Consider the following 11,292-nt stretch of genomic DNA (forward strand, 5'->3'; position numbering starts at 1 on the left):
TTTTTCAGATCTTAGTCATTTGACGACACTGTCTCAAAGACTCATGGAATTAGATACTTGAATGCAGAGTTTAATTTCTTTTCTTAAAATAGTATTTGAATACAATCATAAAAATGTATTTAGTTAAGTTGAAACAAAATTTTCACATACTAGCCTTTGATATTTTATATAGATAGGATACTATATTCTGTCTGAATTATCTTTGTATAATCACAATTTATTTAATATGTTTTTTGAAATTACTTTAATTTCCACTATTTCTTGAATGACAAAGTAAAATTCAAAAACATGATTTCTACAGTAGCATCATTTACTATATATATTTTTACATGTCAGAAACTGAATATCCGCAACAGTAAAAGTAATTATTATAAATCACCCTGAAAGCATTATATCAGTCACTAAGGCAATTTTTAAAATATAGCATAGATCTTGGAAACACTGATTCTATTTTTAAAAACTCAGATCACAAGCATTAAGCAAAATGGAGAATATATAAGATAAACTTTACACTTTGTATTTTCATGTGTGTATTTTTTACTTTACTATACTTAAAAATTGTCATGACAGTTTTGTTTTCATTTTCTACATTGTTATTTTACTTTCTCACACCCATGGTGAAAGGTCATTGTTTTCAAAACTAGGGAGAGTTTTTGGGAATAAGATTCTACAACTACATGGAGGTCTAAGATGGAGGAGTAGTAGGACATAAGGCTCATTTACTCCTACAAATGCAATGAAAATACAACTATACACGGAACTATTTGCACAGAAAATTTGTAAAAAATTGACGAAAAGACCTCAAGATTATGATAGAACAAGAAAAACATTACAAAACCAGATAGAACATAAAAAAGAAGAAAAGAAGAAGAACAAGTGAAAAAGAAGCAGAAGGAAACAAGACGGGACCTGCTCTGCCAGGAGGCACCCTGCACCCCGAGAGTTTCCCCACCAGCAAGGAGTTAAACCAAAAATGAAGGAGAAACTCTAAACAAATAGTCTGAAGCAGTTAAGAAGGAGACAGCCCTCCACAAAGGGTCAGTGCTACAGGCAATGGGCAACTGTAGGCAGGTGCCAGCAGGTGTTAGGAACTAAAACTTTGGCCTTAGAGATTAGACGCAAAGAAGGAGCTGGGGTCAGCTATGTGGGGACAAAACTGGGGTTAGTCATCCAGAAACAGCCTGGAGGGACTAAAGTACAGGGCAACCACAATGGAGAACATCTAAGCAGAGGCAACCCAGTCAGGCTTAGAGACTAGATGCCACTGTTTAGGGGTGCTGGAAGGAAGGGGTGGGATTCACCACTACAGCCTTGTTCTCTACTCCCGCTTACTCAAGCTGCAGGACACTGACAGCATCAGCTCGGGAAAGACTTGGCCATAGCGGCTGCCTAGAAATGGCTGGGAAGCAGCACCCTCTTGGAGCAGGTGGAATAACTACATCGGGGAATTAACACAGGTTCCTGGTTCCTGCCAGTGGAGGGGAGCGCTGCACTAGTGGGGCCTAACCTGCGCCAGAAAAGCTGCTGGCGGTGGCAGCACTCAACCCTTGAGAGATCAGGGAAAAACACAGGTGTTTTGGCTCCACCCAGAGAATGTGAAAAGGCTCTGACCAGGAGGGCGCTGCCTAAAAAAGCTACTGGAGGCAGTGCCCACTTCCTGCAAAAGCAATGACCTGCTTGAGCAGGGAAAACATAGGAGTCTCAGCTCTGCCTAGAGAGGCAATGCCCATTACCATGAGTGGGCCATTGGAGCCTGCTCCCTGCTGATTAGGGAAAACACAGGCACCTTGGCTCTGCCAACAGACTCTACAGAAGCTTGCACCAGCAAAGAAGCGCCAGAAGTGTCTACTTCCTGCAAAAGCAGTCATCTGCTTGAGCAGGGAAAAAACAGGCAAACACAGGCCTCTCAGCTCCCCAGGAGAATCTGCAGAGGATCGTGCCAGTGCAGCAGTGCCCATTCCCATGAGAGAGCTGCCAGAGCCCACTCTCTGATGGAGCTGTAAGCTGCCCAACCAGCGAAAAGTACAAGATACAGAACTCCTGACAGTGGCCCTGTGAAGGCTTACATCAGTGGTATTCTTTCCACACCAAGGGAGCCAGGGGAAGCCCATTAACCCACATTCCAATCTGCAGGGCTACAGAGAACACTCCTACCAGCAGCAGCAGGACATATTTTCTTATCAAGTGCACATGGAACATTTTCCAGGATAGATCACATCTTGAACCACAGATCAACCCTTGATAAATTAAAAAAAAAAAAAACTGAAATTATTTCAAGCATTTTCTCTGATCACAATGCTATTAGACAAGAAATAAACTATGACAAAAAAACAGCAAAAAATACAAACTCTTGGATGCTAAACAATATGCTACTAAACAACCAATGGATCACTGAAGAAATCAAAGAGGTAATTACACAGAGACAAATGACAATGAAGATACAACAATCTAAGACCTATGGGACACAGCAAAAGCAGTTCTGAAAGGGAAGTTTATAGCAATACAATCTTATCTCAGGAAAGAGGAAAAAATGCAACCTAACCTTACAGAAAGAATAGACAAAGACCAAAATTAGTAGAAGGAAAGAAATGATAGAGATTAGAGCAGAAATTAATAACATATGGATAAAGAAAACAATTGAGAATATCAATGAAAATAAAAGTTGGTTCTTTGAAAAGATCAACAAAATTCCATTAGCCAGACTCATCAAGAAAAAAAAGGTAGAGGGTTCAAATCAATAAAATTATAAATGAAAAAGAAATGACAACTGACACTGCAGAAATACAAGGGATCATGATAGACTACTATGAGCAACTATGTGCCAATACACTACACTGCTGGTGGGAAGGTAAATTTGTATACCACTATGGAAAACAATATGTATATACCTCAGAAAACTAAATATAGAACTACTGCATGACTCAGCAATCCCACTCCTGGGAATATATTCAAACAAAAATTTCATTGACAAAGATAAACACACCATAGGTTCACCGCAGCACTATTAACAATAGCCAAGACATGGGAACAGCCTAAATGCCCAAAGACAGATGAATGGATTAGGAAGATGAGGTGTATATATATATATATATATATACACACACACATATATATATACACACACACACATATATATATATATACAGTGGAATATTATTCATGCATAAAAAGGACAAAATAATACATTTGAAGCAACATGGATGGAACTAGACTCTCATACTGAGTGAAGTAAGTCAGAAAGATAAAGACAGACACCATACAATATCACTTATATGTAGAGTTTAAAATATGGCACAAAGGATTTATCTACAAAACAGAAAAGATCATGGACATGTAGGACAGACTCGTGTCTGCCGAGGGGAGGGGGAGGGAATGGAGTGGATTGGGAGTAAGGGCAAGTATATGAAACCTCTTGCATTTGGAGTGGATGGGCAATTAAATCCTGCTGTATAGCATAGGGAAGTATATATCTAATCACTTCTCATGGAATATGATGGAGGATAATGTGAGAAAATATGTGTGTGTGTGTGTATATATACACACACATGTGTATATATATGACTGGGTCACATTGCTGTACAGTAGAAATTGACAGAACACTGTAAATCAATCATAATAAAAAATTTTTAAAAGATTATATAACTAAATTTGGGACATGGTAATATCCTCCAGAGATTCCAGAATTAGCTTATTTTTTTGACACTTTATTAAAATTTTAAAATTTCAAAAAGTGATAGTTCACTTTCCAGTCACTCTCATATGGTTACTCTGTTTTCCTTACAATGTAACAAAAAGCCTGAACTGCCCATGAAGAATTAAATGATAAACATCTTTCCTGTTATCAATAAATATAAAATATTTCTAGTCACTAATTACTGACCAGAGTGTTTTATATTTATTTGATATAATTAACTAAATAAAGATATTTCATAGCAAAGTGGTTGTGATCTTTTAAACAACCTTTGGTTGATTTCATTTTATAAGAATTATGAGTATGTGACCACAAAGCAATGTCTATTTACAGGAAGCTTGTTTTGGAGTTACCTACACATATAAAGCCTAGGAATAACATCTGTGAGAGGCAAGACTCATTTGGCTCCTAATAAAAGTTACCCTTGGGAAGGTCATTTAGTCTACACAATCTTTCACTGCCACTGCACACTTCAGAGGGAAGAGTACAAGAACATCAAAGTCTTACTATTTTTATAAATAACTTTGTCAGGTACCAGTTTAAGACCTTTTTAAGAATGCACAGTCAGCAATATAGTTTCAAAAGGTAAAAGGAGCTGAAAGTCAGTGCCCCCACTGTGCATTCTATCTTCATGCTAACAGCGGACTGGGAGTTGTTTGAAGAGAGAAACTGGAAACTAAGAGCAGAGAAGAGGCTGAAATATGCACACACCTCATACATGGCTTTCATCTGTTCTTCCCAATTGCAGTTACTGAAGCAAGTGAAAAGTGCGGTGCTTCCAGAAAAGTTTAATTTATGTTTGGCAACTTTGAAGAGGAATATACAAGTGCATACACACCTAAACAGTGAATGTAAAGTAACCTGATTCAAAAGTGATTTTCAAACTTGGCAAAAGTTTAGTATTTATTTTTTGTGTACATACTTACATAGGACCCTCAACAAACAGAACAAACAAATGTCTATATAAGAAACAGTGTCATAAGTACATTCCTCAATCATAGAAAGATCTTTTTTCTTTTAATACAGCTTCTTTTTAGACAATACAGCATTCAGGGAGACACATGTGCATTAGTGAGGAAGAAAATAAATACCTTTAGTCACTAAGATCAACCAACATGGCAATCAGTGTGGTGACAGATGTCACAGTCTGAACACACTCTCACCTAGAACCCATATATTCTGGCTTATATGTGTAGATAGATATTTTGTGAAATGATCATTTGATTATCTGCATTATCATATATAAGAATTAATAAACTAAAAATTACACTGAACAGGCACCATATGAAATTCACACTATCAAATGATCTATTTAATCTTAATGGAAGAAAAAAATTCACTTAAGCTTCCATGGCAAAGTATGAACTAACAGAATATCCAAAAGGGATTATATTAATTTACCCAGAAATATTACAGCAAAACAGTGGCACAAATTTCAAATTTGCATTTCCTGCTTTCTAAGAATTGATACTCTGCTCAATCCCATTATTTTTAGTCTACAGCAACTTTTGAACAAAGAACCTAAAGAAGGTCTGTCATTTACAGTTTTTTAATTCAGTTCAAAAAGTATTTATTAAATATCTACTATGTGGCAAATACTACATCATACACAATTCCAGGAATGGACTAAACAACAGATGACTCCAGCCCTCTACCAGCTTATTTCTAGGGGAAGGCAAGGGAAGTGAAACATACTCAAAAGTGATAAATATGTTCAAAACAGGGCTTTGCGAACAATAGGGTGTGAGGTACTACAGCAGCACAGGAAAGAGCCTTCCTGAAGACTGGGGAATATTCATTTGTTTCTCTCTCTTTACATACACACCTGAGCATGTGCGTGTGCTTGGGGGTGCGCGCACACACACACACACACACACATACACACACACACCCCTTTAATGAATGCAAAAGTTGAGTTTGCCAAGATACCTGAATAACCCTAATATTATTTTAAGCACTGATTTTGGGGGTGTATCTGAGTCTGAACATTCAGTAGTTTCAGCAGTTCTCCAGCTAGTATGGGTAACACAGTCAGGTTTTGAGTATCAGTGCTGGTCCTGAGCCTGCCTGCCTGCACATCGACTCCTGGCCACTGCTACTCTGCCCTGCAGTGTGGGTCATGACCTCCTGTGGTATTTGCCAGTTTCTGAGGTCAGTGGGGATTGGATGGTGGAAGAAGGGAGATGCAAGGGTACCTCTCCCACTGAGTCAGTGTTCCTACATCCTCCAAGAGCTGCCACTCTTGGGTGACTCCATTTCCTCAGGTCCAGCAATTATGCATCTTTCCCAAGAAGAGGGATGGGGCTTTCTGCTGGGGCTTATATCTGGGTTTCCTCAATACCTTTTTTTCTGTTAAGTTTCTCAACTATTCAATAACCATGTAAACCATCCTCTGAACACAATTCATTGTATTTTAAATGTACAGAGTCATTTCTGATTGTGGATTAGACCCTGCTTCCCAAATAAAGAGTTGAATTAAAGGGTCTGAGAAATTGTGTTGAGCCATTTTTCAGCTCACTGAATCACCCCAGTCAGCTGTGTTCTCATAAGATTATGATAAACATTTACTATTCAATGTGTTATTAATTTCCATGCATTTTACTTATTTTAATTATAAGAACTCTAGAAGGTCAGCATGATCATTTCCCCTAGTTCACAGATAAAGAAACCAAATCCTTGAAAGTTAATATGACTGATCCAAGGATACCTCCTTAAAAGGTAGCAAAACTAGGACTATACCTGGCCTTTAACTTCACTGAGACTGCTTGCTGTAGACACTCAATCACAGTCAGGCAATTTTTCATCCTAAGGCCACTTTCCTCCCATCCTAGCTGCAGTCTGAGTTTGTTATTTGCTACTTTAAATATTAGGCATTCTGGGAAATCATACAACTAAACTTGTTAGAAGTAAATCTATAATGTGGGCAAATGCAATTCATCTAAGTGTCTAGAGAGAGTGCCAATGAATACAGCATTCAAGCTTTAACTTGTTAACAATATCAGAACTATTTTCATTTACAAAGCTTTTCACTGCTTACCTTCTGATCCCCTGTCATGCTCTGAAGCATAGAGTTTGTTTAATTCCTGAGCTCCAAGTTCCAACTTATTTCTACACACAGAAGCCCTGCAAAAGTGTGATCTCTTTGAAGGGAGAAATTACATTTTATTGATCTCTGTACTCCTAGTCCATAGTTCCAGGTCTGAGTCATTGGAGGTACTCAATAAACATGATTTGTAACAGCAATTGGATGAGTGTATGCATAAGTAGAAATGTATAAGGAGATAAATGTGTCTAAGGCTCTAAAATAAATATATGTGTAAGTACCTATAAAATAAATATCCTCAGACTGTGGATAAATAAATCTGCTATAACTTTAAGAATTATTTCATAGTATATAAACGGTCAGGTAGTATGCAACTGAAATGTGATTTATTAACCCATTCTTGAATAGAAGAAATAAGCTTAGATGCAGTAATACAATGATCACATTTTAATTGGAGGTCACTCATTATATTGGTCAATAATTGATTTTGACTTCTAGTCCTTCATGGGAGGCTAAATACGCAAGCATTTGTCCAGAATCTGCTGAAAGCATATTGAAAATGCCACTGAAATAGCTATAAAAAGATTTTAAAAACTAGAGGAAACCCACAAGGAAAAGGAGAATAAGAGAGGATACTACAGCAGACAAGAACTGCCAACTACATTTTGAAAGCTGAAAAGGTGATGGATAATTAGACTACTAAAAGGAGAAAAAATGAAATCTAAGCTTGCAATGGGGGAGGGCCACAAAAGCAGGTTGATTCTTCCTGCAGGGCTGTTCAAAGGTTAGGGATTTAAAGAGATCAGGTATGTCACATGGTAAGAAGTTTTGAGTTCCTGTCATGGCTCAGCGGAACAAGTCTGACTAGTATCAGTGAGGGCACAGGTTTGATCCCTGGCCTCATTTGGTGGTTAAAGGATCTGGCATTGCTGAGAGCTGTGGTGTAGGTCACAGATTTGGCTGGGATCTGGCGTTGCTGTGGCTGTGGTACAGGCCGGCAGCTGTAGCTCTGATTAGACTCCTAACCTGGGAAGCTCCATGTGCTGCAGGTGTGGCCCTAAAAAAAACTGAAAATATAAAAAAAAAAGACAAAAAAAAAGAAGAAGTTTGTTTGAAACATTATAGGAAAGATTGTTGCAAAGTTTATATGACAAGTATTTACATTCTTTGATGCCTTCCTCCAGTACAGATGGTCCCTGATTTAGGAGGTTTACACTTTGTGATTGGGGGGAAAGCAATATGCATTCAGTAGACATCTTACTTCAAATCTTGAATTCTGATATTTTCCTGGGCCAGCGTTATACAGCCAATACTGGGCAGTGGCAGGAAGCTGGAGCCACAGCTCCGGTCAGCCATGCCATCATGAGGGTAAACAACTTGGAATCATCTGTACCCAGACAACCATTCTATTTTTTACTGTCAGTACAGTACCCAACAAATACAAGATATTCAACCCTTTAATTTAAAATAGACTTCGTGTTAGATGAATTTTCCCAACTGTAGGCTGATATAAATGTTATGAAGTTGTTCAAAGTAGGCAAAGTTAAACTACAGTGTTTATTAGGCATACTAAATGCATTTTTGCCTTACAGTATTTTTAACTTACGATGGGTTTATATGGATGAAATCCCAGTGCCGATCTAGAAGGTGCCATACAAGCCAAGCACTTATCCCTTTCCACTCTGGTAAAAGTCTAGAAATTATTCCCTGGTAATACTGACCACACAGTTTATAACCTTGGAGATGCTCAGAATTATCAAGGGTGATAGTAATTATTTTCATCCAGAAAATATCAAAATCTAAATGCTGAATTATGGCCTCCAGAGCCCCTCAAATGCTAACAACCAGGCCTATACTCTGAGTAGGAGTCTGAAGGACTCTACCTCTTCCAAATATTATTCCCAAGAGAAAAAATGCTGAAAATCTAGAATTTTCCTAATAAAAAAAGCCAGACTGCTCTCTGATCACCTTTGCAGGGAGATCTATCAATAAGCAAATATCACCTATTCATACAGAATTTCCAGTAAATATGAATATATTGTAAAAAATACCCTTACTTTGAGGAAAGTCACTTACAGAAATCATTAAAGCCAAAACAAACACAAAAAAATTAAAGATAATACAAAGAGAAAAACTCCACAAATTTTAAATTTTAGTACCTTTAAATGGAAAGAAAAAAGAGTATACCAGTGAAATGAAACCAAGATGCTGTAAAAGGAGCATTCAGAAAACAAACAAAACACTCTTAAATTAAATGTGTAATAGTAGAAATTAAAAAAAAAAACTTTCTATAGAGAAAAACAATGAAAACCTTCCTCCCAAAAGCCACAAAAGACAAAGAGATGAAAATATTAGAAAAATGGCTAACATTGCATGACTGATTCAAGCAGTCCATCTCCTGAATAATTGGAGTTCCAAAAAATTATATTTAAAGTTAGAATTATTATATATAAGGGTATTATATATAATTATCAAGGACATAATACAAGTGATCCATAACTTAAGAACATGAGGCTCCCAGTTAAAAAAAAAAAAAAGAAACCAAATCCTAATACAATGGATATAAAAAGATTTATTCTAAGGACCATAATTGTGAAATTTAAGAATACTAGGGATGCAGAGAAAATTATAAGAGCATCAGAGAAAAAAAGCAAGTCATCTATAATTGATCAAGTAAGAAAGTTATCAGAATTCTTAAAACATTATTAAAAGCTAGAATATTGCCTTCTGAGTGAAAAAATGTGTTTCTGGAACTGGCTAGATGGAGAGGGTAGTAGAATTCTTTACCCTTCCAAGTGAGCAATCATTGTACATTTTAATAAATTCCTATATTTTTTTGACTCCCAAATACCAATCTTAAGAAGTTACTGTATAATAAATAGTTCATAGCAGAGAATTTGTCCTTGCTCAAAGAGATGGTCTGGCCTTTGAACTTAGAATTATATGCTTAAAAGAGACGTCTTTTTCTTACTTGGTAGCCTTGGATCATACCAGACAGTTTTACAATGTGATTTAGGTTGGAAGCTAGCCACACTTTAGAGCGGGAGCTAGCCATACCACAACGACAAATAATGCAGGGTGAGGTTTTGGAAGTCACATGGTATAATCAGACAAGGGATTGCAATCAACCATGTGTGTAATCAATCCATCAATCATGCCTATGCAATGACACCCTAATAAACACCACACAGGAAAGCTCAGGTGAGCTCCCCTGGCTGGCAATACTTTGCACATATTATCCCACATCATACCTGGAAAGGAATACTTCCTGCCTCCATAGGGAGAGGACAAGGAAGTTCTGCATTTGGTTCTGCCCCAGTCTCTCTTACATGCTTCCTCCCTTGGCTGATATTTATCTGTTTTATTTCCCTGGGGTAAACTGTATCCACAAGCAAAACAGTTTTCAGTGACTTCTGTGAGTCCTAGCAAATTATAAAAATTGAGGGTGATTTTGTAAAACTTGCAAACTCATAATTGCCATCAGAAGTGCAGGAGGTTGACTAGAGGACTGTGCTTCCTTTGAAACATTCTAGCTGGTTCTCCGATTATTGCAAATATGCTCCACCAAGTGAGAAAATAAACTTGGAAACAATACATACCGGTATCCTAGGAATGAGGCTTATTAGAAAGGCGAGTGGAAGTCTCCATATGAAGAAGGCACATCCCAGGATGCCAGCCATGCAGTGGGCCTTAGTAAGAACCCACACTGGAACCACCAGAGGGCAGAGAGCTCTGTAAACTCATTCAGGAAGGAAAGGGGGAAGAGGGATGGTGGGGATTTTCTAAATAGGAGACTCTTTTCAAGCAGTCATGGCGGGGCATTGGGAAAAGTTTGCAATTAGCAATAATCATGCCTCGGATAAACCACATTGGCTACCATACTGTCATTGAGCAAAGCTAAAATGGGGGACTCTTGTGTAAGGCTCCACCAATTTAGTGTTATGCAGGAACATGGGCCACTGTTAATCAAATTTTTTCATTTCTCAAGCTGGAAATAAAGATTTCTAGAAGAGAACTTTGATTTTTATATGAAAATGCCTCCCGCCCTTTTTTTTCTTCTTTTTAGGCCCAAACCCAAAGCATATGGAAGTTCCCAACCTAGGGGTTGAACCTGAGTTGCAGCCACTGGCCTATACCACAGCCACAGAAACCCAGATCCAAGCTGTATCTGTGACCTACACCGCAGTTCATGGCAATGCCAATATCCTTAACCCACTAGGCAAGGCCAGGGATTGAACCCACACCCTCAGGGATACTAGTTGGGTTCATAACCTGCTGAGCCACAATGGGAACTCTGAAAATGCCCAATTTTTAAATGTTGACAACACATTCAAACATTTTGTTGTGTACAGATAACAAATCTGTGGGCTGAATACCACCAACATGCTATCAGTTTGCAGCTTTGCTCTACAGCATTTATTTCCCTGCTCTGTCAGTGTTTTATGCTCAAAGAAAGGCTCCAATGATTTTCCACATTTTTGCTGAGATTTCTATTCAACCCATTTTCCAAGTACACTGAGCTTTAATTTTATTTTCATAATTTTATTTTACAAATGAT

The 11,292-nt window shown here is 37.7% G+C and overlaps 1 pseudogene; it reads right to left on the bottom strand.

Moving 5' to 3' along the window:
• Positions 1-10,510: 10,510 nt before the first annotated feature.
• On the bottom strand, positions 10,511-10,633 carry LOC125110446 (uncharacterized; annotated as a pseudogene).
• Between the last annotated feature and the right edge of the window lie 659 nt (positions 10,634-11,292).

The sequence above is a fragment of the Phacochoerus africanus genome, chromosome 10 (assembly GCF_016906955.1).
Source record: "Phacochoerus africanus isolate WHEZ1 chromosome 10, ROS_Pafr_v1, whole genome shotgun sequence".
NCBI classification, from domain to species: domain Eukaryota; kingdom Metazoa; phylum Chordata; class Mammalia; order Artiodactyla; family Suidae; genus Phacochoerus; species Phacochoerus africanus.